The following is a 22,960-nucleotide window of genomic DNA, read 5'->3' on the forward strand; positions in this document are numbered from 1 at the left end:
GCCTCCTGGGTTTAAGCAATTCTTGTGCCTCAGCCTCCCGAGTACCTGGGATTATAGGTGTGCACATCACCCGGCTAATTTTTGTATTTTTAGTAGAGATGGGTTTCACCATGTTGGCCAGGCTGGTCTCGAATTCTTGGCCTCAAGTGATCCGCCCTCCTTGGCCTCCCAAAGTGCTGGGATTATAGGAGTGAGCCACTGTGCCGGCAGTTTATTCAGTTTAAATGAGGGCCAGGGAACCTGTTTTAATACCACATTATAGAACAACACAGGAAGGAGAAACCCTCAACAGCATTATGAAATCCCATTGCCTATAATGTCCACCTGTTATCACCTGTGACGCCAGAACCTTAATCATAACTATGCAGAAGAAACCCAGCAAGATCTCACAGACTATAAGTCATAGGAGTATTCTAGCAGCAAAGGCCTGTGGGAAAAGTAGTTTCCCCCCTTCTCTGGGAGCGATAGTACAGGAATACACATTAGAAGGGCTTTTAATATTTGTTGGATAATCTAATTTGCAGCGTTGGCCACAGAGTGCTGCATTTACCCATTCTTCATTTGACACATGCAAACATGAGATTGGTTTCATACCATGATTGTCATTCCCCACCCCCTCTTCTATATAGGTCTTAAAAGTAATTATTATTTTGTTATTTATTCATTTATTTATTTTGAGACAAGGTCTTGCTCTGTCACCAGGCTGGAGTACAGTGGCGCAATCTTGGCTCACTGCAACCTCTGCCTCCCGGGCTCAAGCGATTCTCCTGCCTCAGCCGCCTGAGTAGCTGGGACTACAGGCACACACCACCATGCTCAGCTAATTTTTGTCTTTTTAGTAGAGACGGGGTTTCACCATGTTGGGCAGGATGGTCTCGATCTCTTGACCTCGTGATCCACCCGCCTCGGCCTCCCAAAGTGCTGGGATTACAGGTGTGAGCCACCGGGCCCGACCAAAAGTAATTATTAACACACTAAATATTATAGCAATAATAAAATCCTGAACTGTGACAATAATAACCATCACCATAAAACCCAGTACTAAAATAATACATACAATACATTATTAATATTAAGCCAAGTGTTATAGTAATACTAAAATTCAAAACTGTGGTAATAAAAATTAATGCTAATAAAATTCATTACTAGAGAAAAGTAAAATTCATTATTGTAATAGCAATACAACTTAATACTCTAATTAGACTGAATAATATAGTATGAACCTTAGTATTTGAATTTAATTTCTTTCCCCTTCGTGGTTAAGAACTTGGGTTCTGGAATCAGAGTTCCTGTCTCTATCCTGACTTTCTAAGGGACATTAGGTTAGTTAGGTAAGCAATTTAGTTCTCAGTTTCACATTGTAGACTGGAGATAATATTTGCGTCTTCCTCATAGGGCTGCTGCAAGAATTAAGTAAGAAAATACTTATTAAGAAAAGCATCTTGCATATTGTAAGCATCTGTCTTAGTCCATTTTGGGCTACTATCACAGAATACCTGACACTGGGTAATTTGTAAAGAACAGAAATTTATCTCTTATAGTTCTGGAGGTTGGGAAGTCTAAGAGCAAGGCACCAGTAGGTTCATTCTCAGGTTCTAAGATGGTGCCTTGTTGCTGCATCCTCTGGAGAAGAGGAACCTTGTGTCCTCACATCGCAGAAGAACAGAAGAGAGAGGATCCACTTCTGCAGCCCTTTTTATAGTGGTGTTAATCCATTAATGAGAGAGAAGCTCTCATGACCTAAATATCTTCCAAAAAGCCTCACCTCTCAACACTATTGCATTGAAGATTCAGTTTCCAACACATGAATTTTGGGGTACTCACTTAGATTATAGCATCACTTAATAAATGTTAGCTTATGGTTGGCATTCTCTGCTTCTGTGAGACAGGAAGCCTGCCTCTGTAATCCCGCCTTCTATGACACCCTGATGTATCCCTATTGAGTCATTTCCCACTGTCATACCTACCTGTACTAAGGTAGATATGCCATTCGTTTCTGTTTTTAGATTTATCCCTTCTTAACAAACATGGAGTTTGGGACCTGCATTCTGTCAGCGTCATGAGGACCTTTCTGGATCTCCCTCTGTAGGGCCTAGCTTTCCTTTGAGCTTAGGGGTCTGCCTATCCCTTTAATTATCCAAGACATGGGTTTTGGAGCCAGTCACAGTTGTACTCAAATACTGTCTTCATCACTGATTAGCTGATCTTAGGCAAATTATTTTACCTCTCTAAACCTTGGGTTCACATGTAAAATGGAGTTCATGACACTTTTCTCAAACTGTTGCTCTGAAAAGCAATGAAGTGATGCTAGATGGTGTCTGGCATAGGTCTTAGCACGTAGCAGGTGTTTGTAATGAATATTCCACCCTCTCCCTTGTTCCCTCCCCTGTCTGCTCTCTGCTCTGTTTTTACAGTGCCATTATTCCCTTTTCTAATAATGTTCCTATAGTGGAAGAGGGTGGAGGCTGGACCTTGAGTTTGTTCTGACCTCAAAAAATCCCTAGATGTTGTGATTTTTGTTCTAGGTCAAGGAAATAAATCAGCTTGTTCCCTTGTGTGTGTGTGTGTTTTCCCCCTAGAAGTGAGACTCAGCTAAAGTTGTGGGAACAGAGAGTTCAGGTTAGCTGTGTTCTGCTTGAGAGGTTTTAATGTGTCTCTCCATCGAGCAGGTTAGTCCTGGGTGTCTTGCTTGGGCAGATACTTTACTTTTTATTCAATAGATTAATAGCTACATTTTCTTCAGGGCCTTGAAAGAGTTTGTACAGCTTCTGAGACTCTACATTGAATCAGTATGATCATATAATCTTAATATAGTTATTAGCACAGTGTTGGAATTTACTATTTTGGTTATAGGGCAGAGAGCTCAAGAGGTCACATTTTGGTGTGACCTAGGTAGACCTAGGTTTAAGTTATAGGCTGTGTACATTGAGAAAATGATACCAGAGCTTCTTGGTGTGCCTTGAAACAATTCACTAGTAGTCTCAACTCTTGGGTGGCTAGATAGGGCCTGAGGTGGCCAGTGCCCCTACAGATGGTTTCTTATGCCTGCCAGGACCTACAATGTGCTGTACAAATGTTATTCTTTTCGATCTGTGCCTTGACATGACAAGCCTTGTGTTTCTCATCTGTAAAATGATTACGACAATAGTATTTACCTTAAAATAATTAATATATACAAAGTGTTTAGAATAGGACCTATCATGTAGTAATGTATGTAAGTAATTATTGTTGTCCGCTATAATTGTTTTCCAAATATTATCTATAAAAGGGAGATGGATAAATATTTATTTGTATTTTGGATAATAATCTAATATTACATTATTTTTTTCTTCAAATTATTTTAGCTTTGGCCGTCAGGTGCTCTTTCAGTTTGACTCCTATTTTTGCTTTTTGAATACTTCTTTACTTTCTAGCACTGAAAGATACTTCGGGCTCACTTTGTATTTTCCATGCTCCAGCTCTGGAATCAGCCATTTTTCCAAGGATCCCTGGTTCCTTATATTGAAAAATAGTATTAGACATCAAGTTCTGGGTACTAGGTGAACCACTAGATTTTGATCCAAATACTTTTGCTATTATGTTGGTGTCTGTGAAATGACACATTGAGATGAGTTGGTCAGGGAGGCACTGCAGGACAGGGTATAGAATAGTTATATCAAGCCAGGGTCACGGAATGAGAGTGTTTACTGGAGCTTGAGTATACCCAGAAGGGAACGTTGCTGAGGAGAGTCTGTGGAAGAAATCGAGGATGTTTTTATAGACAGTGTGAGTCACAATTATTCTGCAGTGGTGATTATATTCTAATGATCTCTGACTTCTTTAGAATTGTTTCAATGCTTTCTTTTCATTCCAATTATTTACCACTGTGTAACAAATTACTCCAGAACTTACTGGCTTAATACAACAATTGTTTTATCATCTCTTGGTTTCTGTGGGTTAGTGATTTGGGGAAAGGCTCTGCTGGATGGTTCTGGATGAAGTTTCAGTGAGCTGGTGGCTACAGCTATAACAGTAGCGATATGGAGCAGCTGGGGACAGCTAGATCTCTCTCACTTATATCTCTTCTTCAGATAGTCTCAGGGCTTCTCCATGTTGTCTCCTCATGTAAATTAGCTTGCTTCCTCACAGCATGGCAGCCTCAGAGCAGTTGGAGTGCTCACATGGGAACTAAAGACCTCAGTGCAGGTGTTCCATGGGACCCTCACCCTTTCTGACCTCACTTTAGAATTTACTTTCACTGCAATCTATTTGTTATAAGTGAGTTAGAGACTGCTCAGATTCAAGGGGAGGGGACACAGACCCCTCTCAATGGGCAGGATGCCAAAATTGCATTTTAACAAGAGTCTCTGGGATGAAAGTCATTGTTCTGAGCATCTTTGGGGGAAAAATATCCTCCACACATTCACGTATGCTCCCAAGATTTCTAGCATTTGAAAATATGCCACACATTCATAAAAACTGAAAGCTCCTGCCCTAAATTGGAAGGGTCTTCATCTGGTGTCTTTCTGTACATTTCTTCCTTTATTTTTCACTGTCATGACTTCTTAGAATTTCTTTCTTACTATCACTCATCTGCTTTCCCATGTCATGTTTTCTGATTCTCTCTTGAGGGACATAAAGATTTTCTTTAAGTGGGCTCTTTGCTCTTCGTGTGGCTGAAAGAAGACATGTCTAATAAAGAAAGACATGTCTAATAAAGAAAGCACATAAACGGAGAGAGATGACACAAATGAATAATGGAAAATAGAAGGAAAAATGAACAACGCTGGGGAAAACAGAGTCAGTGGCACTGAATAATATGTGAGAGCACACACAGAAGGGACTCAGAAATGTTTAAGAGTGAAAGTAAGGAAATATCAAACAAAGGAAAAAACTGCACCAGTGCTAAGAATTGTCACGGGCCTATTTTCTACAAAATACTAAAAATAGGAATCAAGGATGTCCTTAAATCATAAAAATTGTGTACAAAAATTAAATGTAAGTGAGAGAAGAGAGTCCATAGTGCTTATCGGACCTGCCAAGGGGTATGTGGCCTAAAGCGGCTTTAAGATCCAGTGATAAGGTCAGGTGTGCTGGCTCACACCTGTAATCCCAGCACTTTGGAAGGCCGGGGCAGGTGGATCACCTGAGGTCAAGAGTTTGAGACTAGCCTGGCCAACATAGTGAACCCCCGTCTCTACTAAAAATACAAAAAATTAGCCGGGCATGGTGGCACGTGCCTGTAATCCCAGCTATTCAGGAGACTGAGGCAGGAGAATCACTTTAACCCAGGAGGCAGAGGTTGCAGTGAGCCAAGATAACACCATTGCGCTCCAGCCTGGGAAACAAGAGTGAAACTCTGTTTAAAAAAAAAAAATCCAGTGATAAAATGTCAGAAGCTCACCTGGAGAAGGACTTGCTCAAAGTTGCATATAGGAGCAGGAGAGCTCTGGAAATCTGACGTCACTGATTCAGGGCCTTGAACTATGTATGTCCCAGCTGATATTCAGCTTGTTTAGGCCCCATTCTGCTTCCTGGTCCTGGTCCTGTGAGGCACTGTGGTGTTCCTCCCTTGCAAGTTTGTGCAACTGCTTTTATCTCATTGTCCAATTAACATTATTCCATTCTCCTGTTGTTCTTACTAATACATATGCTATGTCCATACCTTTACCAATTGCTGTTGTTTATTCTACAGCTGAGCTCTTTCTTAGCACAGTCTATACACTCTACACACACACACAGACACACACAGTTTTGTTTCTTCGGTCGTTAGAAATCACAGTTTTCTTCTATGTACAAAGAGATACACTGGTTGAAATCTCCATGAATGGAGAGGGCATGGCAAAATCTAGAGGTTAAGAATGCTGCAGTTCTCAGCAAGCAATGAAAGGACAGGATTCAGTGGGTTCAGGAGGGAAATTTTCCTCAGCCATGCTACGTGAGGGAGCTCTGGTTTTCTATTTTCATAAAGTCTGTGAAAAGAAATAGTGTGTATTTAATAAAGGCTGTGGGTTAATTTCCAGGGCAAACCACTAGATGGAGTCCCTGCCTAAAGAACACACTTGAAGGATGAGTCACTCCAATCTGCAAGTTCCTCCTTCCAGATAAAAACGTGAACTGGGGGACCGGGAGCGGTGGCTCACGCCTGTAATCCCAGCACTTTGGGAGGCCAAGGTGGGTGGATCACGAGGTGAGGAAATCAAAACCATCCTGGCTAACATGGTGCAACCCTGTCTCTACTAAAAATACAAAACAAAAAACACACACAAAAAACCAAACAAACAAAAAAACATGAATTGGGGGCAACAGGTGAAATCCTAATTTATCCAAAGGGCTCTGTAATCTTGTCTTGGTGTGGACTATGCCTCCTTTCTAACCACTTTATCAATTCTCTTACTCACGAATTGCCTCAAAATTGGCTCATGCAATGCCCCATGGTTCAGTACACTTATACAACTAACTATAGGAATGTTTTTCATTCTTTAAAGACTTTTCCCCTCTGAATGCCAGAATGGCCAACTTTGTATTTATTCTCCATTGCATGAGCTTTAAGTGCTACCTGACCTGTGAAGAGTTTGTGTTTCTTGAAAGGAAACCTTGACAACATGGGTAATCTCCCCAGTATGTGATTTAGAGTCTACATAGTAAATAAACGGAGACAATCTGAAGGTAACTAACCTCTCTTTCTGGGGGTGGAGTTAAGTTTTTCTGACTGATACAGATTACTCCATAGCTAAGGCACTTGGGACAGGCCTAATTTTTATTGTGTGGATTATTAGAAGCAAGTGTACATTTACTCTGCCAATAAAACTCCATTAATTTAAACATATAGCTGCACCTCATGAGCTATAAACTCACAAATATTTAACATTTTCATCAAATAAATCTTCACACTTGAGATATGCAAGTCAGCCAACAATTCACAGAGTTTATCTGCATTTCTTTTGTGTATAGGAAAGCAAGAACTTTCGGCCAGGCACAGTGGCTCACGCCTGTAATCCCAGCACTTTAGGAGGCTGAGAAGGGTGGATCACCTGAGGTCAGGAGTTCGAGACCAGCCTGGCCAACATGGTGAAACCTCGTTTCTACTAAAAATACCAAAAATTAGCTGGGCATGGTGGCACGTGCCTGTAATCTCAGCCACTTGGAAGGCTGAGGCAAGAGAATCGCTTCAACCTGAGAGGCGGAGGTTGCAGTAAGCCAAGATCGTGCCATTTCACTCTAGCCTGGGCAAGAGAGCAACACTCCATCTCAAAAAAAAAAAAAAAAAAAAAAAAAAAAAAAAAGGAAAGAAAGAAAACAAACTTTGCATTTGACAAAGAATGACCTGTTTTCTAGCTTAGCCAGTTGAAGAATTGGGCTACACTAATGTTAGCTTTGGGGAAGTTTGATACTGAGTAGCCTGAGTCCATCCTTTCTAGGATGGCCAAGGTAAAGGTTGCAGAAAGAACACTGGAGGCTCTCTAGTGTTCTCCACATTCTGTTAGGGCCCCTGCCACTGTTCAGCTTCCCTTCATCTCTGCACCCCTTGCAGTCAGGAGCAGGGGATGTGTTTATCAGTTTGCCTGCTTGCGTATATCCCTGGTCAAAAGTCTGGGAAGGGGGTCATGTTATCCTACCCTCCCAGCTAACTGGACCAGGGGTGATTCTGTCAGGTTTAACCAGGATAATACTACTTTAAGTATTGTAAACATAGACTATTTAATGCAGAGAATTAAAACATGAGTGATGAAAGAGCTGAGAAGCCTAAGGGGGCAGTCAAGAAACTCAGAGATTAGCAATAGTAAGACGTCAATACGACTCCTAGGCTGGAAGGGACAAAAAGAGTATATGGTGTTTCCTGAGCCCAGGGGCTAGGATCACCAGTCAGAAACCGGAACCACAGGAGGCCTGATAGCAGCAACTGAAGCCATCGGAAAGATACATTCTCTACCTGAGATGCCGTTGACTTCGAGCTGGAAGGGGAATACCCCTTCTGGCTCTCCAATCCACCAATGGTGCCCAGATACTAATTACTAAATACGACTGTATCTCCAAATAAGAGATAAAATCACAAAAGGATATCTTGATTTAGGAAAGATTCTTTTGAAGAAGTGCCTAATTTTAATTAGGAATGCTTATATTCTGTTACAAAATGGAATGAAAACAGAAATGCCTATAATTTAGTAACATCTAAATCTGGTGACACATTCCAAAGAATCACTAAGACAACTTTTTTGATAACTGTTGCTTTGTAATATAATATTACTAAATAATAATATTTTAAAGAGGCAAAAATAGAGTTATTTTGGGTATACTTGGGTTAAATTTTTATACATTTAATCCCCCAAATTAAAAAAATGCTAATGTCTTTAATTCAGTAGAAACTGCCCTGAATTTTCCAGTAACCTCAGCACCTGCAAAAAGTATTTTCTAATTAAATATTATAATGGTCTACTGAGAAAAGTCAATTAAACTGAGAAAAGTCATTAATTTTATATTTATTAAGCATAAAATAAAACTTTGAAGTTTGCAGATAATTTTATGAAAAAATTTAAAAACAAGATTATGTAAAGAAAGTCTTCAGAAGCATAACAGTGATTCAGTTTTAGACTCAGATATGTTTTAAAATACTCTACTCAGCTATTTTTTTAATGTTCACATTATTAGTTTAAATAAGCTTTAAAGATTATTTAATGTATATGGACCTATGCTGTTTTAACTTTTAAAAATGGATATTTAAAAATAGTTTTAGTTGAGCACAGTGGCTCATGCCTGTAATTCCGGCACTTTGGGAGGCCGAGGTAAGAGCATTTCATGAGCCCAGGAGTTCGAGACTAGCCGGGGCAACATAGTGAGACCTCATCTCTAAAAAAAATAGAAAAATTAGCTGGGTATGAGGGTGCACACCTGTAGTCCCAACTACTCTGGAGGATCACTTAAGTCCAGGTGTTCGAAGTTACAATGAGCTATGATCGTTCTACTGCACTCTAGCCTGGGAGATGGAATGAGAGACTCAATCTCTAAATATTAATGAGTAAATAAATAAAATAAAAATAATTAAAAACTATTTTACTTTTTAAATTGATCCGTTTTCTAGGTCAATACAGTGAAGTTTTTATTATCTTGTAATAAAAACACAATTTGTTGGTCAGCAAATACATTTAACATTATTAAGAAATAGTAAGAAGTGGGTCATATTAAGACCAAGAAGCCTTCCATATTAGGTTTAGAAGAGCTCTTTACTGACTTTGAGCTCCCCGGGGATACCCACGGTTGAAGTACTTAAGCTTTTATCTCGTACTCCCCTTTATTCTAACCCCTACTAACATCTTAGCTTACCGCAGGGAGATTTAAGCCTCTGGTGCTCAGAGAGACTCCGAATTGTACTTGTTATAGTTTCCCAATCCACAGACTACTAATAATACTTACTAATGTCTATGAATTACCAAGAGAACAAATTGGTAGATTTCTGAAGAGGAAAACATTCTACTTCTCTTGCTTGGATTATGAGCTATTCCTGCAGATTATCTCTGTGCTTTTCAGTTATGTAATTTAAATAACCAGAAAAGATATAATAAAAATTAACTAGTTAGAAAAATTTAAAAATGCTAAAGCAACTGAGATTAGAATAAAAACAGGATAAAACAAGTAAAATGGAAACTTGATAAAGCCCTAAGAAGAATGGAAGTAAGAAAGTAGTATCAATAATCATAAAGAGGCAAAATAAACTAAGAACAATGAAAATAGAGTAAAAGGCCAGGCGTGATGGCTCACACCTGTAATCCCAGCACTTTGGAAGGCTGAGGTGTTAAGATTGCTTAAGGCCAGGAGTTCAAGACCAGCCTGGGCAATGAGGCAAAATCCCATCTCTGCAAAAAAATTTAAAAAATTAGCTCTGTGTGGAGGCATGCACCTGTAGTCCCAGCTACTTGGAAGGCTGAGGTGGGAAGATCACTTGAGCCCAGGAGGTTGAGAATTCATGCCATTGCACTCCAGCCTGGGTGCCAGAGCAAGACCCTGTCTCAAAAAAAAAAAAAAAAAAAAAAAAAAAGAAAGAAAGAAAATACAGTAGAAAAGTTATTACAAAAAGAATAGAATAAATGCAGCTAAAATGATACAAAAGTGGGCACAGGTTTAGGTTTATAAAAATCAAATCAATTAAAGAGAATGCATACTTAGCAATATTAGGAATTCTATATTTTAGCCCATCACATGAAAACAATTTTGGCCTAACTGGCTAAACCAGACCTGTAAATTCTGGAGGCCTTGCAGGACTCTGTGGAACGAACTCTAGGGCAGAGGACCCTTGGTGCTCTGAGGTAAAAGCTGGAAAGCAGCTTAAACCCATTAAGAAAACCCTTTTTTAGGTCACAGGTCATGGTGCAATAGATGATTCCTTAGAACAATTATCTAGTCCAATCTTCTTTCTATAGATCTGTGAACTAAGGCCTACATTGATGAAAAAGGTGCAATTTCAGTGATGGGAGTAGAGAGAGGTAGAGCCACAGGGAACTGTTCTTGGCAGCACATTCTGATTGGGAGGCCTATACATTTAAAGTTTTATCAGCACCTTCTTGAGTAATTCTTTTTTTTTTTTTTGTGCTCAAAGTTTGGAATTGACACAGGTGTGTTTGATGTGTCCTAGGTGGGCATTGACCTCTCTGGGAGCTTACTCCCTAGGCTGTCTGGGTGTATCCAGTTGCACAGTAGAGAAGTATCTGAGAACAGTGATTTCTTCCAAAGACACAAACAGCTCTGCTGGCCTGGGGTGAATCAAGGTTGAGGCACAGGTGGAAAGTATGGGAGGGTAGTCTTCTAGAGCCTTGCCTGGATTTGATGTGGCAGCTGGTGAAGGCCCATGAAGGGGGAAAAGGAACAGAGTGGGCAACAATCCTGGGCTGCCCCAGCTTCACTCAGCCTCCCAGATGGTGCCTGGGGATCTCTGCAAGGCTGCCTCTGGAAAGAGAGCTGCAAACACAGAGGTGGTGCAGGTAGGTCAAGGCATCTACCGTAAGACTCAGAAGGCTTGCAGGTCTCTTCAGTTGTCGACAGCTCTGCAGCGAGGGACTGTGTTAGTTTCCTATTAGCTGCAGTCACCACGTATCACAGATTCATTATCCTGCAGTTCTGGAGGTCAGATATGTGAACTGAGTCTTACAAGGGCTAAAATCAAGATATCAGCAGGGTGCATTCCTTTTGGAGATTCTAGGGGAGAATATATTTCTTGCCTTTTTTAGCTCCTAGAGACCACTTACATTCCTTGACTCATGACTTCCTTCTCCACCTTCAAGGCCAGCCATATAGCATCTTCAAATCTCCCCCTTGACCCCGTCCCCTCTTACCTTTGCTTCTCTTTGACTCTCCTGTATCACTCTTATAAGGACCTTTGTGATGATATTGGGCTCATTTGGATCATATGGGATACTGTCGCCATGTCAAAATCCTTAACTTTATTGTAGCTGCGAAGTCCTTTCGGCCATGTAAGACCATACATTCACAGATTCAGGGGATGAGGATGTGGATATCCTTGAGGGGCATTACTCAGCTTACCACAAGAGCTGTTCATTCCCTGTCATTTCAGCACATGTGTCCTTGTAGGAGAGCACACACTGAAGATGTTCTTCAGCTCCTGGTGGGAACTGGAGTCAGGCACTGGCTTGTGGTTTCGTTAAAAATAATGAGTGATTGAGCCAGCTGCTTTCAGACTAACCTGTGATTCCACTTCCTCTTGGAAGTTTCAGCAGCTTAAGCCTCTAACTGCTTAGGCAGGAGGGAGCTGAGGGTTGGCCAAAAGTGTTACAGTACTAGACATGTTCATTGAGCAAATTTATACTCAGTACTTGGTGGGGAGTGAATATTGTGCAGGGCAGTAGAGACTCATCGGTGAATAAGATTGCTTGCTCTCAGATATTAATGTTATTTATGTGCTATCTCCCCTTTTGTGGTAGAATCTAAGCTACATTAGAGAACATATTTTGTCTTAATCACTACTAAGTCCTGATGGCCAGCTTTTCAGGGATTTTGATGGTAAATTCTCGATAGTTTTTTGCTGGTTTAGTAAAAGATATGATCTTTGACCTCAGTGAGCTTGTAATTTAATATGTTGGACTAGAAGTTGGCTAATTACAGCCCTTGGGCCAAATCTGCCTTACTGCTTGTTTTTGCAAATAAAGTTTTATTGGAACACTGATGTGCCCATTCATTTACATATTGTCTTTGGCTGTTTCGTCATATAACAGTAGAGTTGAGTGGCTGTGCCAGACCATATTGGTCACAATTTGGGGTTAAATATTTACTGTCTGGCCCTTTACAGAAAAAGTTTACCATCACCTGGGCTGACAAATGGTAGCCAAAAATGGTAACAAAAAATGGTAGCTATATTGAGCATAATAAGATCCATGATAGGATGCCTTAGGCACTCATGAGACAGACAACACTTTCATTATTCTTGGAGCTTCCCATGCTCCAAAGTTCACACATTTAGAGAGACCCTTTAGCGCATCAATCATCTGACCACAGTGGTTGTCACGGAGAGCCCATTGTTCCAGCCTTCATACCCTTTTGATTCCTGCAGGTTTGTGGATTGGTAGTCACCTATGAGACTCTTTGTTGAAGTGGGAACTCTAGTGCCTAGGATCTAGATTCTCTGGGTGGACCGTTCCGCCTTTTATTCTGAGGACTCTCCACCTTTCTACTGCACTATTGAGGTGTAGCATTTAGATTCCTATTGTGCATACATTTTTCTATTTCACCCCCAATGTCCTACAATTATTTTCTATGACTTCATCTGTTCTGTCTCCTCTTCTTCCAGGTACTGTCTAAGTACTGTCTAAGTCTAATCTAAGTACTGTCTAATCTAAGTACTGTCTAAGTCTTCAAATGATGTAGATATTTATAAAAGACCTCAGTTTCTAATTTTCTTCCATCAGAATCTCTAGGGCAAAGAATTGCAAAGCTTGGTCACCAGTTTGGAAGCAGCATTAGGTAATAAAGGAGATAACAAACAAAAATGGTATTTTATGAAATTATCTCTCCCGCTTTGCATTAAATTATGTCCTGAAAACAATACATTTTAAATAAGAGAGTGGTTTTAAGGAAGAGAGTGGCAAGATCAACTCCCAGGATAATATTTAATATTTAGCAGGCGCTACATATATTAACCACACAGACTTAAACAACTGTGTGGCAATATGGGTACTTACTGGCTAAGGATCAGCAGGATTTGTGTTTTGGAAGTTGATTTGGCTGTCAAGGGCAGAATGGATGGGAGTCATTCCCATAAGATTAGAGGGAGGCTAGGGAGGAGGGTATTATATTAGTCTAGGGAAGAGATAATAGGATCTCTACTTGGAAACTGACAGTGGGAATGGAGTAGCGTATACAGAATCTAGTACCATTGTATATATGGGACCAAAGGGATTTGGCGAGTGGATATCTGGAGTGAGGAAGTGGAAGAAGTGTGGATTGCTCATAGGTTACTGACTTCAGCAATGGGATGGATAGTGGAACTCTTAGGAGACAGGATGAAGAAGTAAGTGTGGAGTATGTTAGGAAGATGTAAAATTAACTCTGGTTGGGGGATTGGACCTTCTGCTCTACCTCTGGAATCTTCCCTTTAATTGCTTAGTAATATGGTTTTGATATCTGTCCCCGCTCAAATCTCATGTTCAATTGTAATCCCCAATGTTGGAGGTGGGGCCTGGTGGGAGGTGATTTGATTATGGGGGCAGATTTCTTCCTTGGTACTGTTGTCACAATAGTGAGTGAGTTCTTGTGAGATATGGTTGTTTAAAAGTGCGTAACAACTCCTCCTTCTTTCTCTTTCTCCTGCTCCAGCCATGTGAAGGGCTCACTCCCCCTTTGCCTTCTGCCATGATTGTAAGTTTCCCGAGGCCTCCCCAGAAGCTGAACAGATGCTTCCCGTACAGCGTGCAGAACCGTAAGCCAACTAAACCTCTTTTCTTTATAAATTACCCAGTCTCTGATATTTCCTTATAGCAGTGTAAGAATTGACTAATACAGAAAATTGGTACTAAGGAGTGGGGCATTTCTATAAAGATACCTGAAAATGTGCAAGCAGCTTTGGAACTGGGTAATAGGCAGAAGTTGGAACAGTTTGGAGGGCTCAGAAGAAGACAGGAAGATGAGGGAAAGTGTGGAACTACCTAGAGACTTGTTGAATGGTTGTGACCAAAATGCTGATAGTGATGTGAACAATGAAATCCATCTAGGCTGAGGAGATCTCAGATGGAAATGAAGAACTTACTGAGAGTGAGAGTAAAGGTCACTTTTGCTATACTTTAGCAAAGAGCCTGACTGTATTGTGCCCTTGCTCTAGGGATCTGTGGAGCTTTGAACTTGAGAGAGATGATTTAGGGTATCTGGTGGAAGAAATTTTTAAAGAGCAAAGGTGTTTAAGATGTGGATTGGCTGCTTCTAGCAACCTATCCTCATCTGCATAAGCAAAGATATGGCCTGAAACTGGAACTTGTATTTAAAAGGGAAGCAGAGCATAAAAATTTGAAAAATTTGCAGCCTGGTCATGTGGTAGAAAAGAAGAGCCCATTTTTAGGGGATGAATTCAAACAGGTTGCAGAAACTTGCCTAAGTGAAGCCAGATGCTAACAGCCAAGACAACTGAGAAAAAGCCTTGAAGGCATTTCAGAGACCATCTTGGCAGCCCCTTCCATCACAGGCCCAGAGACCCCTGAGGGAAGAATGGTTTTGTGGGCCAGGCCCAAGACTTACTGTAATGCACAGCCTCAGAACCCTGCTTCCTGTGTCGCAGAAGCTCTAGCTTCAGCCATGGCTAAAAGGGGCCCAGGTAAAGCGTGGGTTGCTGCTCTGGAGGATGCAAGCTATAAGCCTTGACTATTTCCATATGATGTTAAGCCTGCGGGTGCACAGAATGCAAGAGTTGAGGCTTGGGAGCCTCTACCTAGATTTCAGAGAATGTATGGAAATGCATGGATGTCCAGGCAGAAGCCTGAATAAGAGGTAGAACCCTCATGCAGAACCTCTACTAGGGTACTGCAGAGGGGAAATGTGGGGTTGAAGCCCCCACACAGAGTTCCCACTGAGGCACTGCCTAGGGGATCTGTGAGAAGAGGGTCATCGTCCTCCAGACCCCAGAATGATAAAGCATGGTAGAACCACCAGTAGCTTATACCCTCAGTCTGAAAAAGCCATAACCACTCAATGCTAGCCCTTGAGAGCTGCTGCAGGGGCTGTATCCTGCAAAGCCACAGGGGGGGACTGGCCAAGGCCTTGGAAGCCCACCCCTTGCAACAGTGTGCCCGGGATGAGACATGGAGTCAAAATAAATTCTTTTGGAGCTTTAAGATTTAGTGACTGCCCTGCTTGGTTTCAGGCAAGCATGGGGCCAGGAACCTTCCTTTTTTAAAAAAAATTTTTTTTGGCTGATCTCTCCCTTTTGGAATGAGAATATTTACCCAATGCTGATACCCTCATTGTACCTTGGGGGTAATTAACTTGGTTTTGATTTTACAGGCTCATAAGTGGAAGTGACTTGCCTTGTGTCAGATGAGACTTTGAACTTTGGACTTTTGATTTAATGCTGAAATAAGTTAAGAATGTGGGTGACTGTTGAGAAGGGATTTTGAAAAGTGAGAAGGACATGAGTTTAGGGAGGGGCCAGGGACAGAATGATATGGTTTGGATATATGTCCCTGCCCAAATCTCATGTTCAATTGTAATCTCCAGTGTTGGAGGTGGGGCCTGGTGGGACGTGATTGGATCATGGAGGCAGAGTTGTCCCAGGGTACTGTTGTCATGAGAGTGAGTGAGTTCTCATGAGATCTGGTGGTTTAAAAGTGTGTAGCACATCCCCTCTTGCTTTCTTTCTCCTGCTCTGGCCATGTGAAGTGCTTGCTGCCTCTTGGACTTCTACCATGATTTTAAGTTTCCTGAGCCTTTCCCAGAAGCCAAGTAGGTGCCAGCATCATGTTTTCTGTACAGCCTGTAGAAGCCATGAGCCAATTAAACCTATTTTCTTTATAAATTATCCAGTCTCAGGTATTTCTTTATAGCAGTGCAAGAACTGACTAATACACTTAGTAAATGCCTTAGGTATCCCAGGAAAGAGAAGTCCCTTTATACAGAAATGGCCTGTTTTATTCAAGCCAAGCTCAGGAATCTTGGAGGGTTGCATATTGTGATGGGGACATAACTGTTTTCTAAGTCACTTTCTGCTAGTCTGCCAGAATTTCTGTATGTGGAGTCTATTTTATTAAATTTGGAACCTTCTGGTATAATCTATTTCTCTTCTATTTTAGGTCCAGATTTTCTATGTAGCATTTAAGATCACATAAAATCACAATAAAACCTTTCCATTCTGATTCTATTGAGTTACTTTTTAAAAATTTTTGTCCCTTCAAAATAAATCATATAAACCACATAAAACACAACACATGCTGGTTCCATTTACTATGATTCTACAGAGAGAGATTTTCTGACAGGACAATACAGATAAGAAGCACAGGACAAAATTATAAAAAGAGAGCTTGTTCTTCTTCTTCTCCTCTCTTCCTTCCACATTCTGTCATCTTTTTCCTTTTCTTCCTCATCCTTCTCTTCCTTCTTCCCATATTAGTAAGAACTGATTATCATACAGTAGCCTAAACACATTTCTCTGCCTATTATTCCCAAAATAGAAAATAGAAGAGAGGTTAAGTAATACATTTATTTTTAAAAAATCAAATTATGAAAACTGTTCAGAACTTTTCCAATAAAATTTTGATTCTGATTCAGTCCAAATTCTTTTTTATTTAAGTGGTTGGCTCAAACTTAGGAGCTCTTCAGGGAGTAGAATGAAACATTAAAAACAAAATCCTTCTGGTAATTTTAACATTACTAGAGCTTGCTGTTTTTGTCTTTCCATTAGATCTAAAGCCAATGTCATTTTAGTAAGTGTGCTTTTAGAGACAGTTTTATTACTATTTTTTAATCAAGAAGCTTTATCTTTATAGAAGTTTTAGTTTTAGCAAAATTGAGCCGAAAGTGCAGAGAGTTCCCGTAAAGCCCATGTCCCCACACACATACAATCTACTCCGCTATCCACATCTCACACCACAATGGTACATTTGTTATGATCAATGAACCTGTATTGCCACATCATCACCTAAAGTTTACATTAGGGTTCTCCCTTGGTATAGTACATTCTATAGGTTTTGACAAACGTCTACTGGCATGTATCTACTACTATAGTATCATACAGTTCCCTAAATATCCTCTGTGTTCCACCAATTTTTCCTTCATCCCAGCAAAACCTGGCAACTACTGATCTTTTTCTTTTCTTTCTTTCTTTTTTTTTTTTTTTTTTTTTTTTTTTTTACTGTTTCTATAGTTATCCCTTTTCCAGAATGTCATATAGTTGGAATTATATGGTAGGTAGCTTTTGAAGGTTGGCTTATTTCACTTAGTAATACGTATTTAAGTTTCTTTCATGTCTTTTCCTGGTTTGATAGCTCATTTCCTTTTAGTGCTGAGTAGTATTCCATTGTCTGATGTACCATAGTTTATTTATCCATTCACTTACAAGGGACATCTTGATTGTGTCCAGGTTTCGGCAGTTATGGATAAGGCTGTCATAAATATCCTTGTGCAGGGTTTTGTGTGGATGTAAGTTTCCAGTTCATCAGAGTAAATACCAAGGAGTGCAATTGCTGAATCATGTGTTAGTTTACTTTCTAAAAATCTAAGAAATACTTAGTGCTCTTCAATCAATGAGGCAATAACTCGAGGCAAATTAACTCATCCAAAATAATTTAATGGAATAGACGTTAAATATAATTGTATTTAATATTCAAATTATTTAGTATTTAAATTATATTTAAATACAATTATATCAAATATTTAAACATAATTATAAAGTATTTTCTTTTCTTTCTGATTTTACTTTAAGTTCTGGGATACATGTGTAGAATGTGCAGGTTTGTTATATAGGTATATATGTGCCATGGTGGTTTGCTGCACCTATCAACCCATCATCTAGGTTTTAAACCCCGCATGCATTAGGTATGTATCCTAATGCTCTCCCTCCCCTTGCCCCCCACGCCCTGACAGGCCCTGGTGTGTGATGTTCCCCTCTCTGTGTCCATGTGTTCTCATGGGTGAGAACATGTGGTTCACTTATGGGTGAGAACATGTGGTGTTTGGTTTTCTGTTCCTGTATTAGTTTGCTGAGGATGATGGCTTCCAGCTTCATCCATATCCTGCAAAGGACGTGAGCTCATTCCTTTTTATGGCTGCACAGGGTGTATATGCACCACATTTCCTTTATCCGTTCTATCCTTGATGGGCATTTGGGTTGGTTCCATGTCTTTTTATAAATTTACAAATATATGCAATTTTGATTAAGTGTTTCAGAATCTTTCAACTTCCAAAATACTGGTTTTCTACAATGACTGGGATATTCTTAAACAGGAAATTTTCTCCTGAGACAATAGCTATTTGATGATTATGGATCAGAGGTAGGGGAAAAGGAACACATCAACCTGTAAGTGTGTGGCAGTCAATTTAAAATTATCTTTTGGGAAAGAGGAAGCCTTCCTAAAATGCACTTTAGTCTCATTTGTTGGCATATGTAAGCCACCACATTTTATTTCTTACAAACCCTTAAACACTTTTCATTTTTACCACCCTCTCTTGTGCTTGGTTTCTTAACTCATTTCTTCCTACTATCTTTTTACTTTGAAGTTTTTTGATCAATTTAATTGAATAATATTTTAGATACAATAAACTGCAACCATTGGAGGTATATAGTACACAGATGAATTTTGACATCAGGAAAACCACAGTCAAAATCAAGTTACAGAACATTCCCATCACTTCAAAAGTTTCCTTGTGCTCTTTTGCAGTCCAAACATCCCTCTGCCCCAGCCTAAGAAACTCACTGATCTGTTTTTGTCATTGTAGATTATTTTACATTTTCTAGAATTTTTTTTTATAAATGGAGTCACACACACTGTGTATTCTTTAATTTTTTTTTATACTCATGCATGGCTCATGCATCACAAATTTGTTCCTTTTTATTTGCAGAGTAGTAGTTAGTTGTATAAATATATCACATTTTATTTATCTAGTCACTTTTTGGTAAGCATTTATATGCATCCAGTTTTTGGACATTGGCTATTGTGAATAATGCTGCTGTAAACATTTGTGGACATGTTTTCATTTCTCTTGGGTACATATATCCATGAGTTGAATGGCTGGATCACATGGTAAATATAATATGACTTTTGCTTTAAGTATTTGTATCTATTTTAAAGACATTAAGAAAGAAAAAATTGCTGGACATGGTAGTTCATTCTTGTAATCCTAGCACTTTGGGAGGCTGAAGTGGGAGAATTGGTTGAGGTCAGAAGTTTAAGACCAGCCTGGGCAACATAGTGAGATCCCATCTCTACAAAAAATAGAGAAAATTCTCCTGGCATGTGGAATGTGCCTGTAGTCCTAACTACTCAGGAGGCTGAGATGGGAGGATTACTTGAGCCTAGGATTTCTAGGTTTCAATGAGCTATGGTTGCACCCCCACACACCAGCCAAGATGACAGAGTGAGACCCTGTCTCAAAAAAAAATTGGTTCTTATATTAACCAAATTTTTACTATTTTGGATGCTTTTTGTTCGTTCTTAAAAAGATCTATGTGTAACTCTGTCAAATTCATTTAGTCTGAAGAATTTGCTTTTAGCATGCCTTTTAGTGTGGATCTTCTGGCAATAAATTCTCTTAGTTAATTTTATATGAAAGTGACTTTTTTAAACCTTTATTTGTAAGGGATATAGAATTCTAGGCTGACAGTTTTCTTTCAGCAATTTAAAGTAAATCACACTGTTTTCTGGATCTCACAATTTCTGAAAAGTTCATGGTTATTTGAATCCTTGTTCCCTTTCTGCAATATGCTTATTTCTGGTTGTTTTCATTTTTTTTTCATTTTGTGTTTGGGTTCAGCAGTTTAACTATGATATGCCTAGATGTGATTTTACTACTGCTTATCCTGCTTAGTGTTTGCTGAAGTTCTCGAATGTGTGAATCAGTATACATGTCCTTTACCATATTTGGGATTTTTCAGCTATTCTTTCTTCAAATAGTCTTTCTCTGTTCTCTCTTTTCTTCTTTTGGACAAAAACTACACATATTCTATATGTTTTGAGATCTCCCCACAGGCTCCTGAGTTTCTGTGTATTATTTTTCAATCTTCTCTCTCTCTTTTTCAGACCGAATAATTTGTATTGATTTATTGAATATTTCCTCCATTATGTTCATTTGTGTTTTTAAACCCATTCAGCTGATTTTATTTCAGATTTTGTACATTTTAGTTCTAAAATTCCAATTTACTTTTAATTTTCTATTTCTCTGCCAAGATTTCTACTCTTTTGTTTCATTTAAATATGTTTTTCTTCAACTTGTGAGCATAGTTTTAACAGCTTCTTTAAAGTCATTGTCTGATCATCTCCAAATCTGGGTCATTTTGGGTTGACATCTAATGTTTGTGTTTCTTCACGGGAAGAATGGCTCATACTTTCCTAGCTTGTTATAATTTGGGGAATTTGGGATTGTCTCCTGAATGTTGTGAATTTATGTGTCAGGACACTACGTATGTTTTCATCATCTGAAGAATGTTGATGTTTTTGTATTACTAGGCACTTAACTTGATTAAACTCAGATTAGAAAGTGAAAGTCTGTCTCACTTGCAGTGGAGGTTTAGAGCTCAGATTAGTTTAGTTTTAGAGGGGTTGTTTATTGAGTATATCCAGCACATATGTTTCAGAATTCTGTTTTGTTTGTTTGTTTGTTTTGTTTTGTTTTGAGACCGAGTCTCTCTCCGTCGCCCAGGCTGGAGTACAATGGCTCAATCTTGGCCATCTCCTGGGTTCAAGCAATTCTCTCGCCTCAGCCTCTTAGGTAGCTGGGATTACAGGAACCCGCCATCATGCTTGGCTAATTTTTGTGTTTTTGTAGAGACGGGGTTTCACCATGTTGGCCAGACTGGCCTCAAACTCCTGATCTCAGGTGATCCGCCTGCCTCAGCCTCCCAAAGTGCTAGGATTACAGGTATGAGCCACCACGCCCAGCCTGTTTCAGAATTCTTGCCCATCATTTGGAGCCCACTTCTTTAGATTTCTACCCTCTAAGACTGCCTCTTCATTTTCTGGTGACTGAATTCTCCAGGCTCAATTGTTCAGTCCCTGCCTGGTGGAAGGCTTTCTTTCAGGGAATTAATCTGCCTACATAATGTTATCATTGCAATTTGTCCTTAGGCCAAAGGAACAAAAATTAAAAACCCCTTCCATTCCAATTTCTTTGCCCAAGTTTTGAAGTCTCATCAAAATTTTCCTGTCTTGCTCACTCTGTAGAGACCACAATCAGGGCTTCTTTCTCCACCATATTTTCTCTCTTTTTTTTTTTTTTTTTTTTTTTTTTTTGAGACGGAGTTTCACTCTTTTTGCCCAGGCTGGAGTGCAGTAGCACAATCTCAGCTCACTGCAACTTCCGCCTTCTGGGTTCAAGCAATTCTCCTGCCTGAGCCTCCTGACAGCTGGGACTACAGGCACGCACCACCACGCCAGGCTAATTTTGTATTTTTAGTAGAGATAGGGTTTCTCCATGTTGGTCAGGCTGGTCTTGAACTCCCCACCTCAGGACATCCATCTGCTTCGGCCTTCCAAAGTGCTGGGATTACAGGCGTGAGCCACCATGCCCGGCTACTTTTCTTTTCTTTTCTTTTGAGATGGAGTTTTTGGTCTGTTGCCCAGGCGGGAGTGCAATGGTTCCATCAGCTCACTGCAGCCTCTGCTTCCTGGGGTCAAGTGATTCTCCTGCTTCAGCCTCCCAAGGCGCTGGGATTACAGGCTCCCGCCTCCATGCCCGGCTAATTTTTGTATTTTTAGTAGAGACGGGTTTCAATGTGTTGGCCAGGCTGGTCTCAAACTCCTGACCTCAGGTGATCTGCCCACCTAGGCCTCCCAAAGTGCCGTGATTACAGGTGTGAGCCACCATGCCCGGACCTGAATGTTTTATACATTCTTTGTTTCTTACTTTCTCCCTTGCTGTTATCCTTTGTGATTTGATGAATTTTTAAATAGTGTTATGCTTCAATTTAATTCTCTTTTTAGTTGAAGGTACTACGGGTTTTTTCTTAGTGGTTTCCAGGAGGCTTACATAAAGTATCTTATAATTATACCAGTATTTTATGCTGATAATATATAACTTCATCTAGACACTGTACACTTAACAAAAACTACACTTTTACCTCTTCCTCCGTATTTATGTTATTGATGCCATAATTTATACTTTTTAATATTGTATACCCATTAACAAATTATTGTAGCTAATAATAGCTATAGTTATTTTTAATACTTTTATCTTTTAACTTTTTTATATTTTTTATATTAGAGTTAATAGTGACTTAAGCACCAACATTACCATATTAGAGTATTCTGAATTTGACTATATGGTTACCTTTATAGGGACTTTTATATTCTCATGTTTTCATGTGGTTAGTTAGCATCCTTTTAGGTTAACTTGAAGAACTCTTTTTAGCATTCCTTGTAAGGCAGGTTTACTGGTAATTAACTTCCTCAGCTTTTGTTTGTCTGGGAAAGTCTTTATCTCACCTTTGTTTCTAAAGGGCAGCATTTTTGTGTGTGTAAATTATTCCTGGATGACAATTATTTCATTTTAATAATTAAAGATATCATCCCACACTTTCTTAGCCTGCAAAGTTTTTTTCTGAGACGCTTGCTAATAGCCTTATGGAAGTTTCCTTGTGTGAGATGACTTTTTTTTTTTTCTTGCTGCTTTCAAAATTCTATCTTTGCCTTTGATTTTTGACAATTTTCTTATTATAATGTGCCTTATGAAGTTCTTTTTGAATTGACCCTGTATGGGGACATACGAGTTTCAGGAACCTGGATGTCCATAATTCTCCAAGACTTGGAAAAATTTTAGTTATGTTTTTTAAAATAAGCTTTCTGGT

At 39.6% G+C, this 22,960-nt stretch overlaps 1 long non-coding RNA gene across 1 annotated transcript in view; it reads left to right on the forward strand.

Annotated features, from left to right (window-relative positions):
- Window positions 1–22,960, forward strand: part of LOC126934735 (uncharacterized) — a 178,988-nt gene that overhangs the window by 53,383 nt on the left and 102,645 nt on the right. Inside the window, exon 3 of the long non-coding RNA XR_007719105.1 lies at window positions 13,798–13,900. This is a non-coding gene — a long non-coding RNA (uncharacterized LOC126934735). The remainder of the gene's footprint in view (window positions 1–13,797; window positions 13,901–22,960) is intronic.

This window comes from Macaca thibetana, chromosome 14, assembly GCF_024542745.1.
Source record: "Macaca thibetana thibetana isolate TM-01 chromosome 14, ASM2454274v1, whole genome shotgun sequence".
Lineage (NCBI taxonomy): Eukaryota > Metazoa > Chordata > Mammalia > Primates > Cercopithecidae > Macaca > Macaca thibetana.